Source organism: Prinia subflava, chromosome 3 (genome assembly GCF_021018805.1).
Source record: "Prinia subflava isolate CZ2003 ecotype Zambia chromosome 3, Cam_Psub_1.2, whole genome shotgun sequence".
Taxonomy (NCBI): Eukaryota; Metazoa; Chordata; class Aves; order Passeriformes; family Cisticolidae; genus Prinia; species Prinia subflava.
Window position 1 is genome coordinate 67,698,036 of NC_086249.1, and position 27,869 is coordinate 67,725,904.

Genomic DNA, 27,869 nt, shown 5'->3' on the forward strand with positions numbered 1-27,869 from the left:
GCTCACTGCAAGGAAAGCTCTTCAACAGAGCTGTTGTCCCTGCTCTGTTTTCCTGATTAAGAAAGAACTGGTTTTCACAGAAGAACATTTGGTGTTTTTTAATGTCTGTTTATGAGATGAGTCCAGAGCTAAGGAAGCATGTTTAAAGTTCTGAATGGATCAATATCAGTCTTGGAGAATCTGATAAGTTCTTTTTTAGGTCAGGCCTTCTTGGGGCAACCTGTGGAGAACAGTATTTTAGAACATGTGGAGGCTTAATAAGCCAGCCTTCTTTAATTGGCCTACTGTTTTTTAATAGATGTGACAATAGAGAGAGATTTTTCTTTTTTTTTTAAGCAGGTAGACAGCTCTCATGGCAGAGCTGAGCTTTCCTCTTACTTAGCAAGATAGTGAGTACCTGTTGCAAGGTATCCTTTTGCTGGCACGTTAAGGACATCAGAGGAACAAGGGCTGCTTTGAAATGCAGCTTTATCTCTCAGTGTGGTTCTGTCTGTTTTCTAGCCTAAGTATTGCAGAAATTGAGCAGGACTGGAGTAAGCAAATGCTGCTAAAAGCATCTAATCACAGCCTCAGTCACTGCAGTACCTACTTGCTGCCCACCATACTGCTTCACAGACTGAATTTTCAAGAATTTGAGACAGATTTCATAGAGTGTCCGACAGAAAAACATTTGCTGTAAAAGGCAAGGGCACCCTCTTCCTGCCTGGAACAGCCTGAGCTGGTTACGAGCACAGAGCCACTATTGTTCTGCCCTGGGAGATTGTGCTAAAAGCTTTGAAGCAGCGTTTGCATGTAGGTGTCAGTTTTCTAAGCAAGTTTTTTTTTTTCTTTCTTTGTTAAGGAAAAAAAAAAAGGAAAGAAAATGAAAGAGAAAACCCTGCACCCTCACCTCCCGGCCTTTTCTTGGCATGGCTCTTTGACTTGGTAATTGTTGATTCTACAAGGTGTTGTTTAGGCTTCACAGTTTTTCTTTGGCCTGGCTATTAAACTTCTGTTCCTTGTATCGAAATCAGAATATACTCAGGGCGTTTGTGCAGGAATTTTGCCATCACAGATAACAGAGGTGCATAACATATTATGCAGTACGTTTTGTGGAGCATTGCAGGTGATAACTGCTGAACTATTGTGTATGTCTAGCACTTATATTTTAAAATTCCTTTGGGAAATCAACAGGCTGCAATAGAAAATGGGCAGGAGTTTAAGGACTTTATTTGCTCAGCACTGCTGTTGTGTCTCAGTTGCATTGCACAGCTCTTGGGCTGCTTGAGCCTGGCTTCTATGAGCAGGGTTCATTAAAGTTTCTGTCCAGTAAGCTGTCACTCTGAAAGGTGTCATCCTGCTCTGCCTCTGCTAAGTCTCATTCAGGTACTAGAGGACACATCCAAACTGTTTTTAATCTAGAATTTCAGGGCTGCTGTAGGTAATGTAGGATAAGCAGTAATCCTCCTTCCTATGTGATTTTTCCCAATCTGCTGACCTGCACCTGACTGGCATTGTATGGGAAACAACAATCATGGATATTTCTAAAACATTAAAGTTCAGACAGTGTTTGAGAAGGGCTAGGGAAGAAATTCTCTTGTGCTTCACCATGTGATAGTTTCCTATTCTCTCTCAGCAAAATGCAGGCTCCTACCCAAAGTGGAAGAGAGGCATCTGTTTACGACAAAGAACATGAAAGTCAGTGGGAGGGGGAAGGGTAGTATAGGAAAGAGCCTGGTGTGTCATGCTTTATTACTCTTATCCCTTTCAGAAGGCAAATCTAGAGTGAATTAGAGCAAATGTGAAAAGCGTGACCTTTCTTCCTTCAAAGAGCCTGTGGGGAACATGGGGTGATTGAGCACTGGTGGAGAGAAACTTCTGAGCTGGTACATGCAAGTTATTGGCAATGCAGGACAGAGTGCTGCATGGTCTGTTCAAGGACATGATATTGCTGTACCCAAAAATCAGAAAATAAATTCTGCGAGTGTAAAAAGTGGGAAAAGTAATTCCCCTTCTGTGGTGGGGTTTTTTTAATATATATATTTTAAAATTGTGTTTGGATTGGTCTTTTAGTTTTTCACATGAAACTGTGAAAGCAAGGCTGATTTTTCTTTTCTGAATGGATGGTCAATGTACTGGACAATGTGACTCGAAATACTGGAGTTTTAGGTAAATAATCAGGACACATGTTTAAAAGGTAAGAGTTGGCAGAGTGGAACAGGGCTTACTAGAGACATTCCCTGTAGTGATTCCTTGAAGTGAGCAGGAAAGACTTGACTTCTTCACTCTGGTACTCTCTTGCATGGTGGTTAAATATGAATTACTCCCTTGTTTCAGACAGTGCAACTATGACATGAAGAAGGCAGACTGTGTTCCTGTTTGCCTGGGTGTGAGTGTTAGGAGAAGCAAGCAGGAGAAAAGTGGAGAAGATGACTATCAGGAAAGGTGTGGTGCTCTTGCAGAGATTATGCTGACTTTCCTTAGAGCCCTCCTGAACTAAGCTGCCATTAGGCCCTTGATTTTAGCCCTCCTTCAGGCAGCTGAAGAGGTGTCTGGAGGGATTGGGAAACCCTGGATGAGTTGCTGGTGGCTGAATGGGTGGAACCATTGTAAGCCCAGAAAGATTCACATGGAAGGTTCCATGAGGTCCACAGAGAAGTGTCTCAGGCAGTCAAGGATTTGCAGCACTCACGGCTTCCCTTTACTTTGTCCTTCTGTTGCCATGTTATGACCTTGTTGAGAAGCTGTGGTCTGTTGGTTGGCCTGGTACTGCCTCACCTGAGGTGGGTGTCCCTTCTCCCAGGTAACAAGAGACAGGATGAGAGGACATGGCCTCAAGTTGCACCAGGGCAGGTTTCAGTGGGATGTTAGGGAGAATTTCTTTCCCAAAATGGTTGTCAACCAGTGGAACAGACGGCCTGGGATGTGGTGGAGCCATCATCCCTGGAGGTATTAGAGAGATGTGTAGATGTGGCACTGAGGGACACAGTTTAATGGTGGACTTGGCAGTGCTGTCTTGGCCTTTGTGATCTTGGAGGACTTTTCCAAACTAAATGATTCTATGCTTTGGCCCAGGTTTTGCCAAAATGCTTATCAATATTGCACTTTGCTACCTTCCCCCTTGCTCTTCCAGAAGGCCGTGTCATCTGTGGGAATGTGCACAGAGCTGCATTTGAGAGAGGTGAAAGTCCTGCCTGGCAGTGCCTGCTCCATGGAATAGCCACGGCAGGGTTCCCTGCAGGAGCTGCCTCTGGTTCTTGGCCAGTGTGGGTGGATCAGCCCGTGCCTGCTGGGTTGCAGGGAAGAGAGGAGAGGAGGGGGCCCTTGCCAGGCTGGTCTGCCTGGGCATTGCTCTTACACAGAGCATGTAGAGAGAAGCAGAAACCGTGGTGGAGGTAGGGATGCACAGCCTGTGGAAAAACAGGCAGCAGCAAAATATAAAGTCATTTGGAAGTGTGGTAAAGAAGCTGGAAAGAAAAAAATCAGTAATGACAAAAAAACCCAGTGTAGTAAAAACAGGGAGAAGAAAAGATACAACAAAATTAAGATACACTTTAAAAAATTATAAGGAGTTTAATGGATTGCAAGAGATTTTGGGGTAGGAAAAGAAATGATAAATAGTTCTACATACCTTTAATCTCCCACAGTAGGCATAATACTCAACTGAGAAAGTAAAATCTGTGAAACCTCATTTTGTGGCTAATAAATACTTTTCTCTGGTATGCTTATTAGGGATGTTGAATTAACAGCACTGAAAATGAGGCCATTTGCCACCTTCAAATGTAATTTTTTTTTCCTTTTTGTTCTCAAATAAATAATTCAGTAACTTCTTATGAGCTATAGAGAGCAAGCACTACCATGGCAAATTTAAGTTCTTTATCATCTCTTTTGATCTCTGCTAAGTTGCTGTTGTGGGAAGTGTAAATTGTCCTTGAGTTGAAGCTGCTGCATGCAGCAGGTAAGTGCAGAGTGCTAATTTAACTGGGACTGCACTGCCTTTGCACCAGCCAGCTGTGGGGGAAAGGACAATTCTTAGGGTACACTTTACCAAAGCAAGATGCAAAGGTTTCAGCAGGGGCAAAAGATGCGATGCTCTTTCAGAAGACCTGAAGGTGTTGAGGGTGTGTGAAAAATGCTCAGGAAAATCTGTTTTGAAAGAATGACATAGAAACCAGCAGGAAAAAAAAAAAAAAAAAAGACAGTGGGTGCAAAGCCCTGGTGTATGTCTGTGTTTTGCTCATTCAGAGAGCAGATGTGCCCAGAGAAAAGTTATCTGTGAATGGCACTGCCTGCCCTCTGCCGAAGAGGTGCAACTGGGCTTGGCAGCTGCCCCCCAATGGGCTGATTAAGGGGAAAAACTGGTATTGCTAAGTGAAAAGGGAGGCCAATAGACTGATCAAAGCACAGAGAAGGAAAGTATTTTCACCAAATGTAAGACATTCACTTTCCTTCTAGTCCACTGAGCTTATCTGAGAAAGCTTTGTCAGCTTTGTGTTGTGGAAAGTACGCATCTGCATGTTTTGAAAACAGTGTCTTTAAATGACACCTTCATTCTTCAGTCTGATTTTTATAGTCTAGGTTTCAAAGCAACCCCTTAAACAATCTTAACTGTGTTTTGCCATAATGAAGGAAGATCTCCTTGTGTTTGTCTTTCCAGCCTGCATCATGGAAGATGAAGGAAGGTTCTCTAATAAGCTATGGTGAGACCAGGAGACAAGATAGAAAGGGGAAAACCAGGGTGTCAGCAGCAGGGGGAAAGTTTGGTAATACATCCCTAAGATGAAGAACTAGTGCATTTTGGTGTGGTTTTATCAAGCAGTTTGGGGGAAAATTTTGTATTTGATGTAACAAAATTATTCGTAAAAGGTGGATTATAAGGAAATAAACTCAGGTGACCTTCTTTCTGGTTCTGATAGGAAAAAGAGCAGTGACATTTCAGTGTTCCTGATATGCCATTAACAAAATGTATGTTTATTTATTCATTTTTCAGTTTGCTGTTGAGAGTACTGCATTCCTTTAGGAGGAAGAGAAGTTTAGCATAATCCAGGCTCAGAAATGTCCCCAGTCTTCTTCATTTCTCTTTGTGTAATGTGGAATTTTAGCTTCTTTGCACCCTACCTGAGTGATCTTCACACATCTTAGTGACGTATTTGACAGTAACCGTAATTTTTTCCTCTTGACAGCTGAGTGAGGAATAGGATGTTTATCTCATTCACTTAATTTATCATTAGAAAGATTCATGTGATGTTGATAAAGATGGATGAGAGATGTTTCCTCTTGTGCCTGATTCTGCCCTTGGTGTGGTGGGACACCATGAATCCTTGAAAGGGAAAGGAAAGAGAACCTGTAGCTGCTTCCTTAGTTCTGAGTACTGCTGAGTTGCTAGTGCACAGTCCACTTGACGGCCCAAAGAGTCATAAAACGTGGTGCTCTGCCATTTTCACTCCTTTGTAATTGTAGAACAGAGATGACAAAGCTGTTCAGCACAGAATTTTGTTTTTCATCTGTGGTAGCTTTCTTGATGATTAAGTGTAAACAGACACTAAACAGCTTGTGATTGCTGTACAATAGGAAAAGAAGATGCGATTCTCAGATTAATTAGCAGTTTACAGTACCTATAAGCATAATTGATAAAGATTTTACAAAAATTTGTTGTTTGTTTGTTTGTTTGTAATGGTAGAAAAGGGAGGGACAAGGCCTTGTGAACCAGCTGAAGAAGAGGGTCTTCTCAGGAAAGTATGTGCTTTTCAGAGGGAGCATGTAATATTGCAGGAATGTTACAAATTTTATGTGTTGAATATGGAGTTGGTTTTGCATGATAAAAATCATTATTCTGTATGTCAAAAGCAATGTTTCAAGTACAGCTGAAGTATAACTGAATGCCTGCAATTATTTTCCTGGGCTCTACAGGCGTGTCTCTTGAGAATGATGAACTTGCCTAAAATTCAGCTTGAGAGAAACCAGGTCAGAGAGACATATAACAAGGCAGGGAGGTTGTTTGGCACACTGGGATTGCAGAAGAGAAGCTGGCTGTGGCAGTGGAGTGTGCTGCTCAGAAAGCAGCTCTTCCAGTGAAGGCTTTACCAAGGAGCCACAGCCCAAATGACAGCCATGTGGAGCAGAAGAGAAATGATAAATTTGCTGGTGTGTAAAAAAGCATGGCTTGGAGAACTGCAGGAGCCCAACTGCAAGAATCATGCTGTGAGTATGAGACATGAGAGGCCTGTACCCTGCTTATGCTTAAAAGTTTTGATGTAAGAGAAATAGGAATCTCCATTTCTGACAAATGGAAGATAATACAGATTCCTGGAGACTGTTCTTTTCTCTAGAAGATGTGGGGAGTTTCATACATAGATGTGGCATAACTCTGCATGTAGGCACTAGTTATCTTCAAGTGCCAGCCTAAGAAGGCAAAGAAGAAAATTCTTCTTGTCTTCAGGTAAATGTGACTGGGTGGGGGTTCACCTACCAGCTGGGGTCATCCCACCACAAGGCAGAAGGTTAAGCAGAAAGAAATAAGCATAGCATGTTTAAAAGAGTCAACTCATTTTAGGAAAGCTTGCTTGTTACAAGTGGTACCCACATCCAGCAAACACACTTGGGTGTACCAGGGATGGACACTGTGCACAGAGCCAGCTGGAACAGAAGCTTGGGTAGGGATAGTGGCCACAAATCCAACTGTTCCTCAGAGGTCCTACCACCAGCAAGGGTCTAGGAACATAGCAAACCTCAAGGCATATTTCAGAAACTCCTCCTTTTTTGTCTGGGATTGGTTCTGCCAAGTTGTATGTACCCCAGCCAGTGCTGGGGATTGTGGTTTCTGACTCTTGTTTTCCTGGTTTCTGACTCTTGGGTTTTTTTGCAAAGTTATGATACCACGTGCTCAAAAAGAAGCGCTAGCAATGAACTGCACACATTAATGCCATTTATTTGGTTTGATAGAGTACACTTGTCAAGTGACAGTGTTTGAGCACTATTTCAGCATGGGAAAAGATTTCACCTTCAGATGTGAATGTCATCCTGCCACAGGGAAAGGAGTGTTTTGCTCTGACAGATTGTTTCTTCTTGGTTAATCAACCGGCAGACACTACCTTGTTCACTTTACCTCTAAAGAGGTGACTAGACAGTTTAATCCTACCCAAAGAGCATTAACATTTCTACAAATTTGTTGAGGACAGGAAAATAACATTTTAATTAATACTCCTTTCTATCCTTCTGAGGAGCAGAAGATTTGTGAAGATTTGCATAGATTTGTGTGAAGGTCTCCCAGGGAAGCTCTTTTTATGGGATGTGTGGGCTCTGGGGTAGGCAAACCCCCAGGACTTTGGACTAACCTAGGAGCTGGCATGGCTTATGCCTTCAGACCTAGGAATGCAGACAAAGGGAAACCCTCCTGGATTTGATCTGCAGTACAGTAAATTTTGGTCTCCAGTTCACGTGTTGCTAAAGAAATTGTTGCTACACTCCCTCTGTGTTCAGATTGTGTAAAGGAGTTTTCAACTCTTGCCCTTTTCTGGTTTTAGAGGGGGATTCCAGAAAGGCTGTCAAACACAAAAGTCCTCAGTTGTCATCAGTGTGAGGATATTCAGGTGCTGGGCTTCCCAGCACAGCTCTCCTGGGCATTCGAGAGATGATACAACAAGAAGCTGCAGTCTCTGTTGGGAATTACTAATGCAAGCTTCTCTGTGATTGGGATGACTTTTAGTGGGACACAGCAATGTAGAGAGAGAGGTTGAAATGTGTGAATCTCCATGGGGATTTTGAACAATATCTCAGTTTGGTTTTGCATGCCTGTCTGAGTATATGCAAACGACAGCTTCAAAATAATTTTATTGCGTGCTCCTCCCTATTGCCAAACCATCTGATGCATCAGTAGATTCCGTGGTCATAAAGCTAAATCCTACATTAGTTTCAGACTATAAGAAGCTGAAATCATTAAGTCCTTCTAGAAGACAATGTTGGATGCAAAGAGAAAAGGATCATATGATAATAATTTTCAGTCTGTTCACTATCTTCAGCACTCAGTCAATCTTTTGCATGTTTTCTGGTGGGAGGGGGTGTGTGTTTGTGTCAGTCCTTTTATTGCAAAGAATTTGATTCACTAGGATAGAGCAGAAGTGATTTTTTTAAAATATGTAAGTCTGAAATTGTTGAATAAAAATGCCGAAAAGAATGTTCCCACTGTGAACTTAAGCCTTCAAACGTAAGCACATTGTAGAATTAAGGCTGCAGCCTTGTTCCACATTCTGATATAGGTCATAAATTAGACCTTCTCAAAGCATTATAATTTTTCTTGCGATGGTTCTGACAGTGGGCTATTCCTTGTCCAGATTTTAAGCCCTTTCTCGGCACCCTGGTAACACCTGAAATTTTCAAAGAAATATTTACAATACAGTGAAAGTTTCCCTCTTCTAATTTTTAATAGTGTGTTCAAACTGCTGTGGTTGAAAGCTCCCTAGGAAAATCTGCTTATGGTGGAACATGAACTAGGAAAATTCTAAAGGGAGCTGCAGCAAAACAGTGTTTAATAATGGAAAGTGCCTGACAGCCCAACTGTGGATGGCGCTATCCACTTCTATGGCATGTGACATGCTTTCCATGTGCCATCTACTTAAAATAAGTTACCTAAACAATAGCAGGAGCCTTTAGAAGCTTTATAGCTTCCATACCTGCCAGCTGTGTCTGAACTTGCAAGCATCAGTGCATTGAAACTGAATCCAAAGTGAAATGCTAGCACTCCACCCTTTTCCTCTGCCTCCAGCCTCCTTCATTGTTAGTGGCTTCCTAGAGTTGCCACCTTCACATTTTCATTGGCAGAATGCTGTAAAGACTAACAAAAATCCTCCTGCTGTTGGACATATCCAATTGATTTTTCCAGTACTGATGGTTCAGGCACAAATGCTACAGCTATGTTGGCACCTGTTCTTCTCCTGAAATACAGTTCTTTCCTTTTGTGTTTCTTATCCCAGTGAGGAAGTGGTATTTTACTGGATTATGGGTATCCCTCTCCATAGTGGAACTGAAGTGTATTCCCTCTTTTAACTGGTGGCAGCAGAGTCCTGTGCTCAGTGAAGATATTCTTGTAAGGACTTTGAATCCTGCAAGCACTGGGAGTAAACCTCTTGAGGGCCTTCATTAGAAGCAGGCAGATTCAAACAGAGTCAAAAAGATTATTTTATTGAAGAATTTTGAGTTGCAGAGATTTTACATCACAATGTAATATTCCAAGTACATGGAATTTAGGAGAAAGAGTGATGGTTTCATTGCGAGAGCAACAGTTTTGTAGGAACTGGTTGTAGACACAGCGGCCAGTGGTGAGTTGAGTATTTTGTGAAGTGTTCTTAACTGGTTGCTTTTTAAATGTGTCTACAACTTTTTTAAAAGAGTGGGCATGACTCAGAAAGTCATTGTATGGGCTTCAAAATTCACAGCACATCAGTTTGTTGCTGGATATTAGGTTTGATGAGAAGAATTAATTCACAGCGATGCCTGTGGTGGGTTGAGGAACACAGGCACGCAAATTATTACAATCATTCTTTGGAAGCAAAGACGAAATCGCCTCAAGTTGCACCAGGGGAGGTTTAGATTGGATATTAAGAAAATAATTCCTCATGGAAAACATTAACAAGCATTGGAACAGGTTGTCCAGGGAAGTGGTGGAGTCACTGCCACTGGAGGCATTTAAAAGGCAGGTAGATGTGGCACTGAGGGGTATGGTGTAATGGTGGACTTGGCAGTGCTGGATTAGAGGTTAGACTTGGTGATCCTAGAGAATGTTTACAAACTATATGATTCTGTGATTATGAAAGCAAAATTAAAAGGTTAGACGTTTTTACAGGTGATGCTTAACAGTTCCTCATTTCAAAGAAAAATTAGTTTCTACCTTGTGAAAGCCAATGCTATTTATATTGTTATCTGTTGAAAATAATGCTCTTTAATTTTTAAACTGTCACCATACCCAGCATAATTCAGAACTACTGTACCTTTAAAATATGAATGTGAGATGGAGGAATTACAGACTTTAGATGCTGTTGACATTAATTATAGATTAAGGACTTCTTCAAGATTTTAGCAGATTTTTCTTCTGCTTCTCTTTGATACTGTAGTTTGTTGTTCAGATTGGGAGGAGGACAGACTGGATTATGCTTGCATAATTTTCCTCCCATTGTGCCTTCAGAAATAATGTTTAAAAAATATGGAAAGGGATTTGAATTCTCATTTTCTGGACAGCAGACACAACAGGCTAATGCAGCTGTAGAGATGTGGTCAAGTAAGAGGATTTATGTTATGCAAAAGTTATTTCTGAGTAATTATAAACAAAACCATGGCCCTTGGGATAATATAAAACTATTACTCATAGAACAGTTGTTTTGTTACCACTAAAATATTTAACTTTTTCTTGCTAATTCAAGGTCCGCAGCTACTTCCAAGGTCTGAAGCAGCAATTCTGCTATAGCAGAATATAGCTCAGTACGTGAGGGAAGTGGATGGCACAGACTATGTCCTGATGACCACCTTTCCCTAGTGTACAAGCAGCAAATGCCAGCTAACATGAATTTTAAAAATAGTCTTGTTTTTTATTTTTACAATTACCCTCTAAAATACTGAGGGAACCTGGCAGGTGAAAATTTATGTATAAATCTTTCTATTCACAGATGTGACACTGTTCACTACTGCTTCTTTATGTTAACTTCGTGTTACGTCTTGGGAAGCTTTGGTCTCACTCTGCTGGGCATTGGGCACATGGAGAGGGACAAACAGCTGTGTGAAATGTTGACAAGCAGGAGCAGAGTGCTTTAGTCAAGTGTCATTCCTTGCAGAGTGGGGACCCTGAACCCAGCCAGCTGAGAGTAACAAAGTGCTAGATGCTCATCTGTGTTTTTGTGGCCTCTAGGAGAGCAGGCTGAGCGGGCTTGGCTATGGACTGTGCCTATGAAAATGTTTCAGTTTGCAGTCATGAGCTCACCTTCCTGTTCCAGAGGTCACGGGTGTATTTTCTCACTAAAGTTGATTTTGATATGAAGTGTACTTGATGCTGGGATGCAGAAGACCAAAGCCCAGGTCAGTGCCTTGCTGGAATGTATTTGTGAAGGGTTTAGAGGCTGCTGTATATTAACTCCTGACTCATATTGCCCATTAATGTAGGTTAGGATAAAGCTGGAAAAAGCTGAAGAGTTTGGGTGTGACTTGACAGACATGAAAAAGAAAACAAGTGTAAAACAAGAACTTACTCTTTTCCTACAGAGACACTGAAGTGCTCTTTTATGTAGCCCATTTTAAAAAGAATTTTCTGATGTCCCCACTTTACCAAAGCTCTTGAGATATCGTACCTGAATTTTCCTTTGGGAGTATATAAAAATGTGTTCCTGTACTTGTTGTCAGCACCTGACACTCTCTTTTTATTTAAAAAAAATATTTTCTTTGGACAGTAGTGGGATGCTTGCTCACACACTAATGAGTCCAAAGTGCCTTCAAACTCATCAAGTATAATTTGAATGTAAAGAATGGCACCTGCCTTGCATGAAATTCAAAGCAAATTGAGTTGTTCGTCACAAGAGAGAGTGAGCAGGTTGAAGGCTGGATCTTCCCATCGAGGATCTAATCAAATTTTGAAGCATTTGTGCTCTGCAAGCAATGCAGGGCTTGCTGTTGTTAGTGTAGCAGAGAGGATGGCTGGTTTTTATTGGGTTTTTTTTCCCCTCGTAGCTACACTTTGTTCAAACTTTCAAGGTGGTGGTAAGGTCTTACTGTGTCATGATGGTGTACCATAGGATTATCTGCCCACATCTTCAGAAACATGAGAACTCTCAGTCATCCTCATTACCTCTAGCAAATACTTGGGTTAGATCTTGCCTTGGGAAATTGCTCTCAGGAGTCTTCTGGGAATAATAGAAATTAATTTTATCATTGTAACAAACAATTAATATTACTGCAGTACATGGGTCTCATTTGAGTGCAGATATGCAGAGCCAATGTAAATAAACATTTGAGAGGTAAGTTGTCTTTTAAAAACAGATGAAGAAGCAAGCCTGCAGGAGCTTTTAGAATTAGCTGGGGTGTGTTAGGGGTGTGTTAGTAAGAGGATAGAGTCCATGATTTGCCTCACATACCAGCATAATTTTAAAGGTTTTTTTTTTTTAATTGGTTTACTGACATTTGCTTAGTAATGACCGACCTCTAGAGCAGGAGGAACTATGACTGGCAATGAATCGGGACAAAACCAAGGAAGAAGACCTCAAAACAGCTGAAAAACAAAAAGCATTGTGGCCAGGACTGGCTGAGCGAGAGCGTTTGAGCAACCAGAGGACTGTGGTCAAAGCTCATAGCTGCTTCCTGCTCTAAAGCAGCAACTTTCAAGAACTCTCATTTGAAAGCTGAATGTTTAAATTAGCCATCTACACTATTCCATTTTTAGGCATTGTAGTGCTTTTGTGTGCTGAGTTTTGGACTCCTTCACACTTTGCTTCTTTGAATTGTCAACCTAAGCATGCAGAAATCATGAATCAGACTCCCTCTGCCTCCAGTGGCTTAGAAATCATGAGATTTTAAGAAGTAACAGATGTTTTGTTCTTTTTATTTGCCTTCTGGTTTTTGAGCTTGAAGAGTTCATATTTTAAAAGTGTTTTACCTCAAACCCCAGGCTAACACTTTATTTATTCATTCTTCAAATGTAAAACAGGTTCTCCCATCAGCCTGAGTAATGGGGGTTGAGAAAAGAAAAATTTTGTGTTCATGAGAAAATCGTGAGTTGGCATTGCTTGGTTCCTTTAGGTTGTCTTTGGGAATACAGGATGGGACTTGATTTTCCAGGTTACTGGGAATGGTCCTATCTTATTGCAAGCGGCTGTATTATATATATATTATATATATATATGTAATCCCATCTGAAGTTTGTTTTGACTGCATTTATTTAAAGTACATTGAATTTCAGTATATTTAGTACTTATGTTTACTACCCTGTATATTCCCTGTGGAAAACTCTTCCAGAACCTCACTAATCAAACAGTTAAAAATGTCTTCTAGTTTCTAGTCTAAACTTACTCATGGCCAGGCTAATACCCACCTGCTCTCATGTTAACATCCTGCTGCAGCTACTGTGAGTGCATAAATGAGTTTTATTTCTGCTTTTGCTTGCTTTCCTGACACCTGGCTATTGTTCAGGTGTGGTCAACATGATCTTCACTATTGCAAACTGTGAGAAAATCAGTATAACCTCCAATTGTCTTAAGCTTATAAACCATCCCCAGTATACAGTGGCCTGTTATAACATTCAAATGTTGACTCAGTTATAATAGAAGTAGCATAGTCTAGGACAAGATAAGGTTATGCTGCCCCTGGAAATCAGTGTAATCAAAGCTATGCATATGCTTTTGATTAACATTTCATTCTAAAGATTAAGTAGACTTTCATATGTGAAAAGTGATTTAATAGCAGTATGAGAAAAGAGTGGGGAAGGTATGCTGCTTACCTCCCAGCTGCTGTAGTCAAACCCAGTATCCTGGCGCTGGTGTAACTGGTGCTGTATAGAAAGTTGGAGTGGAAATGGTATAAAAACTCAGGCAGAATGGGTATTCTCTGGAGGCTATCCCAGGTAATCATTGTAGATTATATTAGCTCACATTTCAGTGAGCTCCAACTTTGAGAACACACTTTTCAAACTTGAATGATAAGAATAATGAATTAGGCTGACATTTTGGGACTTTCAGTGACAGTTTAAATGCTGATTGAGCTGAAGACCTGCACCTCAGTCTCCTGAAAGATTTCGTTGGAAATTTGTCCGTGTCCTGGGCTTGTTTGATGTACTTAAAGTGAACATATGGGACATTGTGTCAAACCTTTGGTAATTAGGGTTCTGATGGATTAGCTCTATGGAAGCTTCTATCTTTATCTCAGACTTTCACCTGTGTGTCTCAAATTCTGGGTCAAGGAGGGTGAGAAGCGAGATGCCTGAAAGTAAGAAAAAACCTTTCCCATGGTTATTTGTTCTCTGTTAATAAACAATCTTTTGATAATCTGGTTCGTAAAGAGTCAGACTTCCTAGTGGCTGGCAAGTAAGACGTCCACAGTGTAAGACACAAGTTTGAAATGACAAAATGAAGAAAGATCATAGAATATAATCACAGGATCATTTAGACTGGAAAAGACCCTGAAGATCATCAAGTCCTGATGGCCAGTTGCTGCTTGTGTTGCCACTTTCCAGACTGAACTGCACAGTCTCAGGCAGTTGTCTCTTAGGGGGAAATAATTCATCATTTAAATACGTAATGTTTTTTCATGTCCACCAATCCAGTGTGTTTTGACTATACCCAGGTTAATTGCATGATGGTTCACAGTACCAGATTTTCTGGAACTGATTTGCTGGGTTTTTACCAAAAAGACTTGAATCATAATAATAGTGGGGGTTTATTTTGTTTTGCTTTTCTGGATGGTTATCACTGTATGTAGAAACAGCGGTATGTGACCAGACATAGCAGATTTCAGCTGCATCTGTGGAAGAGTATTGATGCCTTTGTCAAAGACATATTTATTCAGGCTGTCTTGGTGTCATTGGATATATTTTTAATTATTTCTCTTAGAATTTTTCTGCTTTCATAGCCATTGCTTTTATTTTGAATTGCACATAGAGGATGGTAATAGCCTAGAAATTTTGTTCGAAAAGGCATAAGATTTTTACTTTTTTGGGCATCAGTCTCTTTGAGGAAAGACCTACCACTTTGAAAATCAAGTGGCAGACTAAAGAACATTGAAACATACTGTGTTCACTCTTGTTTTTATTTTATTCTGTTTGCCTCCCACCCGAAGTACCGTTTATTTGATGTTCAGCTCTCTGCTCTTGTTTAGCACAGGATTTCTTTAAAATCTACTTATATTTCCTCCTCTAGCCTGCACCTTCAGTGGAGGAATACCATTACTTTCACACTTCTGTGATGGGTGTGAGTCACTACAGCTTGTAGGCAAAGGAATTTTGGGTCCTTCTGCTGCTGAGGCTTGCCAGCCATAGTGTAAGAAGGTGACAAGGTGACATCCACTTCCAACCCAGCAGCACCTGAAAAATTTTGTTACCTATGTAAGTCCCTGTACCAGGGATTAGTTAGGAAGTTTATTGTCACTCGTGACAGGGTCTGTTTTTGGACTCTGAGGAAAAAAACATCAAGGTAACTCAGAAACTGACCATTCAGTTAAGCTCAAGTTCTTCCTCAGATCTCCTACTTAGACTTCTTTCACCTCTTGAGGTATTTGCAGTAAGTTTCTTTGGTTTTGTTATTGCAGACATTCAGACTTTTGAGTTGAAAGTATCAGTAAATTCAGATTCAACTCAGACCAGCTGTTGCTTTAGTTGTTTCTCTTTGTTATGGTACTTGGCTAAAAGGTTGGATTTGTTATTTGTTTGTTTTAACCATATAAACCAATGTCAAGAAAAAACAGATGTGCTTCTTAGGCTGAGGAAATGTAATATTTATAATTTCATCTTGATATAATCAAAGGTTAATTTTTATTCTACTGAACGTGAACTTTCATTTGTGAGTAAACTGCTATGGAGTGGGAAAGCTCGCTCCTCTCTTTACTTTTGTATGACTTTGAAATGTGCCTGTCTGTGATAGTGTGTGCCTTTCTGTAGCACAGACTACAAGTAAAACATATATGTACACACACTGGAAATGAAGAAGAACAACCAAATGAATGTTGGCACTTCTCCTTGTGGATGTGTAGGGGAAATTTTCAGAGAGGGCTGCCACCAAGTTATAGTGGATTTTTGGAACCTCCTCCTTTTACCTCCCCTGTGCTTGTTCTTGGCTTAAGGACATAAACTGTTTTTTCAGTAGCAGTAACTTCTGGACAGAGTTTTGATGTAAAGACTGGTGTCCCTAACATGGTTGATGCCTTTAGGACCATAATCCATGTGTTTAAAAACCAGCCATATAGTAGCCACCACAGTCACTGGAAGGTTTATTAAAAAAAAAAAAAAAAAAAAAAAAAAAAAAAAAAAAAAAAAAAAAGAGTGCGGTGCCGTGTTGCTGCGTGTGAAAAAAACTCCTGTTTGGTGAAAACAGTGCTCACAAATTAATCCAGACAAAGTGATGCACTTGAGGTGGGAGACATTCCAAAGACATTAAGAATTTCTGGTTCAAGGTGTGTGGTTATAAGGGACCTAAGTCTATAGCTCTGGGGTTTTCTAGTATGAAAAGTGAAACTTCTCAGGAAAGTAAAGCAGAATAGTAAGTATTGAAAGGTGAATCTGAGCACAGAAATTTGGTTGATATTTTCCATCAGTCTTTTTATAGGTGTTTGATGATTTGAAAATGTAATATTTGGTGTTGCAGCAGTGGTTTGGGATTCTCTATGAAGGGTAACCATTCTTTTCACTTAAGAACAATCAGAAACAGTACTATATCCTGTATGCTAAGTATTCCATTGATTGCTTTAACTGCAGGATCAAGTCTTTAGTTCATGACACCTGTTAAAAACTTAGCAAATTATACTTTTCTTTCCAAAGCATGGTTCCTGGTATCCTCGCATATAATTGTGTTATTATATATTAGAGTGTTATTTATATGATAATTTAGAAGTTAGAGGTATGATTTTGTTAAAGACCTAGTGCTGTAGGGATCTGAATCTCTAGCCTTTTTTTTGTTGTCAGCTTTGAGGAGCTTCAGATATTCTCAAGAAAGCAAAGCCTTGTTCTGTTTGCTTGTTTTTATTTATGTATCATTTTATGGTGTATGGACTTCTGTAATGCTTGGAGCTGTGATTTACGTGCAGTAATTCAAGCCTATTGTGGATCTTTAGAGGTCCTTCTAGCCCCTCTGTAGGATTCTTGCCTCATACTGACTGCACAAAACAAATGTAATCACAAAACCAGATTTCACAAACTGCTTAGCAGCAACATAAAAGGTTAATGTATGTTTTATGCTGGATTTGGGTCTTTTTGCAAATAAAACTCTGTTTAATACAGTATACTATTGCTGGAAATAACAGTAACAGTAAGCAGATTTTTGCCTGTGGCAAGTGCAGTCATTAAAACAGGGCTATAAATCTCCCCTTGTATAACTGTGCGTGGCGTGTGTGTGCCATGGGTATTTTTCAGCCTCATACACTAAGTGGTGAAGGAAAAAAGCATGGCTACATGTATTTTCAATGTAACTATATAGCTGTCGTGGGTTTTAGGAGTTGTATCTTTCCAAATCACTTATTGATCTGTCATTGTGACCGTGCTGGAATCACAGACTTTAGTGTATGGTTACTTAACTTTTACTTTTAATTCATAATGCCGGTTCTTCACAAGTAGAAAAGTATGGCTCTTGGACAGACATGTTGTTCCCATTATTTGGCATTTATTTTCAGACCAAAAGCAGTAGACTGCACATAAAGAATTTGGTTTACATTTTTCCTATTTGAGTTTTTTTGTTGTTTTTGAAGACCACTGCTGAGTAATTTTCTGCTAGCAAAATTTTGCCGTAGGGCCACATGTGGTCTGGAAAATACTGTGGGAGGTTCCAGCTGGCTGGCCTTGCAAGCTGCTCAATTCCTGAAGAGCATCTCCATATGTCTGCTGGGGAGTCACTCAGCACAGGTTCTCAGCACCTTACAGGGTGGTTCTGCTAAGCTGAAATTCCATCCTTATTCAATAGGCTGCTCTTGGACTTCAAATCTCCTTAAAGCCATCACTCTAGGTCTAAAAGAACACAGAAGTCCTTATTTTCATAGAATTATAAAATCATTTAGGTTGGAAAAGTCCTCTTAAGATCATCAAGCCCAATTGTTAGCCCAGCATTACCAAGTCCACCATTAAACTATGTCCTTAAGCACCACATCTGCATATGGTGGTCTTTTTAAACTTCCAGGGATGGTGACTCAAGCAGTTGCCTGGGCAGCCAGTTTCACTGCTTGGCAACCCTTTCAATGAAGAAACTTTTCCTCCTAGCCAACAGTTTGGGCTGTTGTGACCCAAGTGCAGGACCCAGCATGTGGCCTTGTTGAAACTTTCACCACTGGTCTCAGCTCATCAATCCAGCCTGTCCAGATCCCTCTGCAGAGCCTTCCTGCCCTCCAGGACCAACACTCCTGCCCAACTTGGTGTCATCTGCAAACTGCCTGAGGGTGCCCCTGATCCCCTTGTCCAGGTTATCAGTAAGGATACTAAGCAGGGCTGTCCCCAGTACTGAGGCCTGGGGAACCCACTGGGGAACAGAATGGAGTTACTGACCAGCCACCAGCTGGATGGAACTCCATTCACCACCACTCTCTAGGCCCAGCAATCCTGAGAGGTTTTTACCCAGCAAAGAGTGTACCCATCCAAGCCACAACCAGCCAATTCCTCCAGAAGAACATTTCAGCATACTGTTGAATGGAATTATTTATTTTTGCTTTGAGAAAACTTGGGACTTATAAACCAGAATTAGAAGCAAAAAAAAAGTGTTGGTCAACACATGTAGAAAAAGGAGAATTTTGCTGTTGCTCATAGCCTGTGCTGTAGCTCAGCTTTGAGAACATGTCCTTGTAATACATTCTCAATCCTATTGTTTTTATTTCTGCTTTGTCTGGTGTTGTCTTCTTCAAGCCTCTCAAGACCATTATCTTGCTTAAATTTTCAGCTTTATAAAAATGTATCCTTCTTCTGTTTTCCAGGAAAGCAAATGCCACATGTATGGCATCTCACACATGTGGAAAAGTTGCAAGCAAAAAGTGTGGGACCATAAAATCCTACCTGTGCAAAAGTTTGAGATAATATCTCGTTTCAGTTGCTTGAACATCAGATTCACAAGAAGTAAGAAAGGCTCTCCCAGTTGTCAGTGGGGTGAGAGTTGTGCCAGTGGGCAATACTCCCCAAGCATGTGATCCATCTTTCTCCAGAAGGGATGGATTTCCTACCATGGTACCTTTCTCATGTCTAGCTGTGGAGAGACAAGCCAGACAATGAGTATAGACATAACACGTAACTTTTAGACAGCTGAAGTTGGGTGAGTTGAATTCCACTGTGGCCACTGGCGCAGCTGTGGGAGTGCTCTGACAGAAATCCATTGCTTTTAATGCACTCATTGCCTTATTTAAAAGCATATTTAGGCCCATTTGGGTACAGAAGTGTATTTAGGGACATTTGGGGACACTGTTGCCAGCAGTTATGAGAAGTGAAGTGGATTTTAATAATGTCGTCTCTTGATCATAGTTATGAGGAGTGGAGGAGCATTGGTTGTGCTTCTGCTGAAGTGCAGGTGGTGGGGGAAGTTCAGGTCTCCACTGCTTTCAGGATGAATGGCTTTTTGTACAATGGTAAATATATGGTCTGTAGAATTTTTATATTTGGATTGAATTCATATGTGATGTTAAACAGATCTTGTGATTTTTCAAGCTTTTAAAATTACTCACTATAATCCTAACCCTAATTATAAATCTCCAGCAAGGGCACATATCCAGATATATTCAGCATCACTCAAAAAGAAATATAAGCCCTTCCTTAAATACTTGATTTAATGTCAGGATATCCTGAAATAGCTGGTGGTGAGAGCTAGCCATTCATAATGGATGTGAACTACATTTTTTTTAATTGAGAAATATTTGTCTTTAGTAGTTTAGTCATTTGAATTCAGTTTCAGAAGACTATTTAAAATATGCTGATTATGTCCTCTAATATCTTTTATGTAAGCACTTATCTGTTTCCTAACAGCAAGTAGACAAAATATCTCATGAATGTTAATGATAACAAGAAATAAGCACACCACCATGTTAAAGATCATGTAATCCAAGGGGAGAAGCAAAGTAGCAGTGAGATCAAGGTCAGCTTCATCTGTCCAGTTTTGCCTGGCCCAAGTGTTTCTCCAAAATACTCTTTCTTTTCACTTGACATGAAGGAATTGCAGGGCAGCTCGATGCTTAATTCCTATTTAAATGGATAAATCTCAACTGAAAGCTCTGAGGATTATGGGGTTAAATATCTACCCCAGTAAATAAGGTGAAATTGTGTGTCCTGGTTAGCCTGTAACTGGGAGTGAAGAGCACCCTGTTTCAGTGCTGGGAAATCATGTTTCTTTATGAGTGAGAAGGAAGTGTGTGGGCTTGGAATGAATGGTTACTGACAGTGATGAGCATAACTCACCTTTTCCTGGCCTTAATTATTCACAGTCTGCTTATAGTTGTGATATGTTTCATGAAAGGAATTATCTGGGAGGGGATTGACTTCTTCTTTTGGATCACTTTCTTGTTTTCAGCCCTTTTCCCTCTCCCTGTAGGCTGTGGAGAGAAGGAAGGGGCTGGTTGTGGCTGTAGGCACATGCCAGCATATGGGAGCAGCTGGAGGTATTGTCTGTTGGCATTTGTGCTTCCTTAAACTGCAAGCACTAGTTGTTTCCAAAGCCAAGACAGTGTCCAAGTATGATGGTCCCACAGGGTGAGAGCCACACACTAAACCTGTCACTGGTCTAATCTCTATATCATACTGTCACTTGAGTAAACTGCACTTTGCTCTTGGAGCATATTGTTCTGTAGCTACCTATAGCACATACTGATTACTTTGTAAGATTTTTAGTACCAATAGAGGGGATGAGATGTAAGTTCCGGTTATGACAGACCTCTGCATTTGCTAATATTTGCATTTCCTCAGCATTTAGACCTGCTATTTTAGCACAAACATTAAGGCTTTTTATCTTTCTTTGTGTTCTCTGGGTAGCTAGAAGCAGAACTGCAGCACTTTGTTTGGTGAATAAATCTTTGGCTTACCTGGGACATGATGGCCAACCTCCTCAGCTCCCCCCCAGTCTGTGGTGTGAGGGAGTCTCCCACTGGGACTCACTCAGAAGCTGCTGCCTTTGGTTAGCTTGAATGGACCTGTTGAGGAGTATTGATGATCTGAGAAGTGTTAAAAAGCCAGAAGGATGCCAGTGACATGTGTCTTCACTTACCTTTCTCATCCTGCAAAGCCTATGCTTGATCTTTTAGTGTTGGCAGGATGCCTTCAGCTGTTTGGTAGCAACAATTTAAGAAATACTTACAGTCTGAAAAAGCAAAATCTGGTAAGCCTGGCTCCTTAATGCCACATCAGGGTTACGTCTCTCCCTGGTTTAGTCACATGGTGTTTTTGTCAAGCATTATTACACATTGTTGATTAAAAATCAAGGTCAGTACAGGAAGTATATTAGCAGTGATCATTGGTCAATGCCATTTTGGTCTTCTTTAGACAAAAGTTCTTTCCCTAAGGAGATTTATTCTGAGTCTGACAAGGTTGTCTGACTTCTCTAAGTAAATTATGATGAAGAAAGATAATTCCTGAAGCTGGTAGCAAGACAGTGTTTTGGTGGAGATCACTGAAGTATTTATATATGCTGGCACAGAACTTCACTTGAGGGCTGGTGAGAACTTAAACATTGGATAACCTAAACATTTTATAAATAGGAAAAGATGAAGTATATTTAGTATATTTAGTGAGTATATGAAGTATATTTAGTAAGTTTCATACTAGGCATCTTGGTAATAACCACCAAGTAATAGCACAATCGAGGGAGAGGATTGTCCTACTCTCCTGCACTGTTGCGGCCTCACCTTGACTCCTGTGTGCAGTGTTGGGCAACGCCAAATAAGAAAGATATAAAGCTATAAGAGAACGTCTAGAGGATGGTGAAGGGCCTGGAGAGGAAGCCGTGTGAGGAGCAGCTGAGGTCACTCAGTCTGTTCAGCCTGCAGGAGACTGAGGGGAGACCCCACTGCAGTCACAACTTCCTCATGAGGGGAAGGGGAGGGGCAGGCACTGATCTCTGCTCTGTGGTGACAGTGACAGGGCTGAGGGAATGGCCTGAAGTTGTGTCAGGGGAGGTTTGGGTTGGATATTGGGAAAAGGTTCTTCACCAGAGGGTGGCTGGGCACTGGAACAGGCTCCTCAGGGTCCTGGTCACAGCACCAGCCTGGCAGAGTCCTAGAAGCTTTTGGAAAATGCTCTCGGGCACATGGTGTGACTCTTGGGGATGCCCTGCGCAGGGCCAGAAGTTGGACTCCAGTAATCCTTGTGAGGCCCTTCCAACTCAGCATATTCTATGATTCTATGATCTAATTATGTTGTTACATTGTAAATGGAATGTATTGCTCTTGCACACCCCAGGAATCTCCAACTTACCTGGGTATTAATAGCATATTTACAAATGTAAATTTAAAATTAGTTGCGTGCTGTCTCTAAAGACATAAGGACTGGGGTTTCAGCATTAAGAAAAACCCACAAATCAGATAAAATCAAATGCTTTTCCAGTTACACACATTATCCTCAAGGTTAAATAGATTAAAACTCTTTCTGGAGGAATTCAACATAAAACAGAAAATGTGGTCAAAAAAAGTCTCATTGTGGCTGCCTGATGTTTGACTTTTGATAGCACATCCCCAAAGACTTCTCTTTGACGTACCTTGAACAGAGAATGCCTGTTTCCCACGAAGGCTGCTGTTGCTGATAAAGCTCATTTATATCTAAGTGGTATCTAATACGGCAGTGCTGTATTCTGGCCTTAAGAAAAAAGCAGTTGAAGGGCTCATTTGCCTTTTTAAGCCTGCTGTGCCTAAAGATGTATTTTAGCTATTTTGTCCAAAGCCCAAATCATAGTAACTAATTCTGTACAACATACATTTTTTGAATGGAGCGCAAAAGGAAACATTGTTCCACATTAAAACAAAGTAGAATCCATAAAAGTTGTGTTTCAGAGGCTGTGTTTATGCACTTGTGATAGTAAGTAGTGATGCTTTCCTTTGATATTTGAGACCTCTATCTGAGTGACACAAAGCAGATCTCCTAGGAATCTCCTTAGCTTGAACAGTTGGTGTGACTGAATGAGCAGTGAAGTAGAAGGGTGTAAGTTCTTGTCTCTGAAGTATTTCACATTAACTGGAGGCACAGGCAGTTCTGTAAGGTACACACACATATATATGCATGCACACACACACATGCAGAAGTGGTGGGAAATCAGGTGAAAGTTGAATGTTCCACCTTCAAGATAGGTAAAAGTAAAATCTTGCTCACAATCAGGAGGAAGCTCTCTGGAGATTAGTGGGAGGCTTTTGCTCAGCTCAGACCACATGCAGTTAACAGATACCATGTGCACAGCCTAGAAATCCTGCTGGCCTTTCTTCCCTCTTCACCTCCTACTGCCCCAGAGACAGGAGAACAAATCCCTTCTTTCCCTGGTTTGCCACAAATATATAAGCAGATCTCTGCTCTGTCTGTGCTGCTTGGCTGTTTGATGCTGGCTTGAACATACAGGTCAGTCCCAGCAGGTTTGGATTTTGAAGTGGCTGGAGGTGGAGTCACTGTTTCCACCAGCACACCAGCACCACTCCACTTGTGGTGCCCCCAATGGTGGCTACGGCTGTGTGTTGTTTGCTAACATAACCATTCATCAGACTCCAGTCTAGAGGCAGTTCCACCTTTCAGAGACCATGGATGGATTTTTTTAGAGCATCTGCTGTGTAAGGAGACACTGCAAATTGCAGGCAGGCTACAAAGGAAGAGGGAAAAGCTTCCGAGGATCTTTCTTAAAGCTGTGTGGCTGTATTAAAAAGCGAGGTAGTTATTTTTTATCTTTCCTTGAAATTGTGACTTGACTACATCATTATGAGGTGCCTCTGAAATGTGCTGGTAGAAGCAGCCATTATTGTAACTCTTACCATACCAGCTCCCCTAACTCATCTGTTCACTCTAGTTTGTGTCCCAAATTAAGATAACGTTTTTCAATTATGTTCAAAACAGAATTTGTAGCTTCCCCTTGTGAATACCCTAAGAGTATAGACAGTTCTCACTCCTTCTCCTGTGTTTAAAAGACAGATTAGACTCCAAGTACCTTCAATTTTAAAGTCTTTTGAGGCTGCTTAGAGAAATGTTGAACACATTTCCTATACATCCATCTGGTTGGTGACAGGTCTTGCATAACCAAACCAGAAACTCCTGTATAATGGGGGACTTGACTGACAAAAAACTCCTCAAAAGTTCTGCCTTTCAGATACTTAAATAAGGGATTGCTTTTGAGACTTATGTCTTGCCCTTGCAAGTTTTGCTTCCATGAAAATGCGTTACTGGTGTGCATTTTGCTCATTAGGAGTGAACTCAGATTGTCTCTGTGTCAATGTCACACATAAATACAAGATTACTCCATGTCCAATTACTCCATCACGCCAGTCTGGAGCAGTTGCAGAGTGCTGCAGCCAAGCTTTTCTTTAGACAGTCCATATCAGTTTTGGAAGTCAGGCTGGTACCAAATGGATCCTACAGAAACTTTATTTAAATTGCATCTATCTTCTTTGCCCTGCCTTGCAATTTGGCTGTCAGAGCACTGCATCCAGCTGGAGCAGTGGCCTAGCTGAAGACAAAGATTTAGGGTGTAAAATTATTACATTATAGGTTAGCAGCAGCCACAGCCTGAAGGCTTCATCTAGGAGTTTCCTTTTTGGAAACTGCTGTATCCAGTTTTTATAATGTGCTTTCCTGCCTCTGATAAAGTAAAAAAAAGTAAAATATGTACAGTCCTGGATGGTGTGAACTCTTTCTGAGATTAATAGTATTGTGAGACGGATGAAAAGATCTTTCCTGTTGCATTTGGTTTTGCTTTAGATTTAGGATTTAATATTTTACTTCTTATTTTTTGTTGGGGTTTGTTGTGGAGTTTTTTTGCAGGTCTTGGATTTCTTGCTTTTAAATGAAATTATTTTCTTCAAAGGGTTTTAGTACAATCAGGGCTGAACTAAAATGTATCCAAATAGAAATAGTAAATAGGTACTTTGCATCTTAATCTGATTTTATAGTAATAACTCCCATATTCTCATAACACTTCATACCCTCATGTTTCCAGTCTGTATGTAAGGGTTTTGTTTTCACATTTGATGACTTAAGAATTGCCTACTCCTTCATTCTAGCAAAGTGTTTGCTTATGTGTCAAGAAAATTAGGAAAAATGAGCAGGCAAAGAAAACAAAACAGAGAAGCAAGCACTTCTTAACATTAAAAAAAGAAAACTTGAGATGGCGGTTAAATGATTTCTGCCTTGAAACAGAGAGAGGAGTGGTAAAAGTGGGAGGCAAGGGGTGAGGGGTGTCACGGAGTTTGGGGTTTCCATCCCCAATTATACGCTGGCTGCTACGCTGCTGAATTGCACTGAAAGCACTCAATGGTGCCATTATATTCCTCCTCAAAAGTTGTGGGCTATGAAATTCAATCTGAGGTATTTTTAATGAGTGTTCTGAGCCTCAGTTGCAGCTCTTCCCAAGAAACAACGAGCACAGTGTGCCACTAAATAGCACCAGGGATGGGGGTTAAACTCATTCAGTTTTTTGCTTGCAGGGAGAGAAAGTAATATCAATATTTATTTGACAGGTATATGCTTGGTTCCAGAGTTGAGCCTTAGTAAAAAAGCTTTCCATAAAGAAAATGTTCTGAAAAGCTTCACATCAAACTCCCATCTAGTTTCTGAAAACAAATCTTGTGGTGTGTTTTCCAAAGCCAGTGCCCACAGTGCACATGCTGGGCTTGTTCTGTGGGCATCCTTGTGCTGCAGGATGCTGGCAGGCACATCCCTACGGGCAGAGCCTCGTGGTGGAGGTGCAGCTCATGCCAGATGGAGACATCTGCCCAGTTACACCCTTGGCTGTCAATTAAACATGGATATTTCAGAGGTAATCTTTGTCAGAGAGATGCCTGCTGGCATCCCTGTGTCTCCACTAAGGGTTTTAGTGACATAGTTGGAATGGCCTTGGTGTGACTCCATCCCTTCTTGCCCCCCTGAACTAGACACAGCTTTTTAGAGAGGAATTTTTAGCGTGCACTTGGTTTTAAAAAAGCCATATAGCATGAAAGTATTGTTGCCTTCCACCTTTCTTATGTGCTGATTCACAAAGTAGCTTGTCTCAGATCATGAGGAAAGCGCTGTTTAATGCATCTGCCCTGCAACTCACACCAAGATCTTAAATTCGTGATGGGCTGGCTCTGGTTTTTGCAAGTCATCACCATGTGTCGAGGCTCTGAGGCTGGAACATGTCACGTGGATGATACTCCTCAGAAAGGAGAATAGTCACTTCCAGCAGTGGAGGGCTGCCTTGCTAAGGGGATAAGGAACAGCCACAAACCACTTCTAGTTTTTTAGTAAAATTAGGCAGAGATGACTCAGCGTTTACAGGAGCTAATTTAGGGAATAAGATCACATATTTTTAGTAAATTTTCTCATTGTTCTTTTAATGCCTCATTTTTCTTGTCCACACTGTGCATTTTAATGATGTTCAAGGAAAGTAATTTTGGTTTAGTAACACTGGTGCTGCCAAGAATTTCCCACTGGAAGTCTAAGAATTTAATTGTTGGTGTGTGAAATTTTGAAGCTTTAAACAGCTTGCTCTGCCACTGCTGATTTCCCACAAATCTTTTACACCTATCTCAAGGAAGTTATGGTTGTACTACAAGAAAGAAGGTTTGTTTTTTTCCAGGAGGACTGATTAGCTTCTGCAGAGACCTGTTTTTGCAGTTAGATATTTTTTGGGTTTAGGAGTTTTTTTGGCATTACTGAGGTTGGCATTCATATTTCATGGGAAGGAATGTGTTGTCCCCATTGGGACAATTTCTTAGAGGATTTTTAGACAGATAACAATGAAGTTTTCCAGATGAATTTGTAAGCAGATGTGACCAGAGCACCACTTTTAAGTTGATAAAGTGAATTTTAGGTGCATATGTGTGAAATGTAGGTTTTCGTAAAATCAGTACATAAAAGTTAATGCAAGATCAGTTGTACTTTCTAACTGAGAGTTAGATGCCAGCTAGTTAAAATGCTGTAAGCAGAGCCAAAGGAACCAGTGAACCAGGAAACTAATCGTGAAGTATTTTGTTAATGCTTTTCACCATGAGTAACATTTTGTAATAAACAGATGTGTACTTAGACTGCTGTGGTCAAAATCTGAATATTTTTGGTTTATATGGTTCGTGGTGTTTAGCCAGTGAGTTACAGTTTTTCTTTGGCATTGATGAAAGAGGGATGAATGTGTGAAAAAAATTCTGTGGAATTTTGTCCCTGCAGCTACCTGAGGAGGAAATTCTCCAGGTTCCAAGAATCTGTCTCTTTATTCCTCTTTCTTCTTTACAAAGTGCTTCACTAGCTTTGTGGTGGTTGCTGCCGATTCTGCAGTAACATCTTGTCCACTAGAAATCTGAATAGTTGAAAGATGGCAAATAAAATCAGTACTAATGTCAGTTTGCATTTGTAAGAACTGCAAAGTTAAGTTATTGGAGGATTACACCTGAAGACGACATATTGATTTTTGATGTGAAAAGCTTAGTCCTGAGGGTGTCCAGCCCATCTCTCCTCCATTTTTGTGTCCTCCCATGCACATTGAAATGGCATATATAATAAATACAGTGTGCGTGGTGTTTGCCCATTAAGGTGCAGAACTATAATTTTATGAGCCAAGTGAAAACAGACCAAGCAGAGGCTCCAATTCCATAGCTTTACTGTACTGTAATTACAGAGATGTACAGTTACCTGAGGATTTACTGTAGCTGAGTTTTGTATTAGTCTCACTCCGCTGTAAGAAAAAGCTTAACCAAGCAGTACTGAAAATAGCCTCATCATAAAACTTTTCATTAGCTTTGTTAGGTAATATTTTTATTTTCCTTCCACAGCATTTAACTATTAAACAGGATTATTTAGTATTTACTATTCACTTGAATTTTACTGTTGGCTATTTCTATTGCATTTGATTTTTTTTTTTTTTGAAGAGAGTTCAAGGTGTAGCAAGAGCAGTCTTTCTGCTTCTGCCTATTTTAGAAAATATTTTGACATAAACCAGTTTGTCATGATCAAAAATCCAAGGTTACAATCACAAATCCATATTTCAAATGTAGAAAACTGCAGTTTTCTTTTGGAGACCATGCCAGAAATGCAAGCAAATGGGGGG

General features: G+C 40.5%; 1 protein-coding gene across 6 annotated transcripts in view; it reads left to right on the forward strand.

The window, feature by feature from the left end:
- The window catches only part of FARP1 (FERM, ARH/RhoGEF and pleckstrin domain protein 1), a 202,496-nt gene that overhangs the window by 99,198 nt on the left and 75,429 nt on the right, over positions 1 to 27,869 (forward strand). The window lies entirely within an intron of this gene.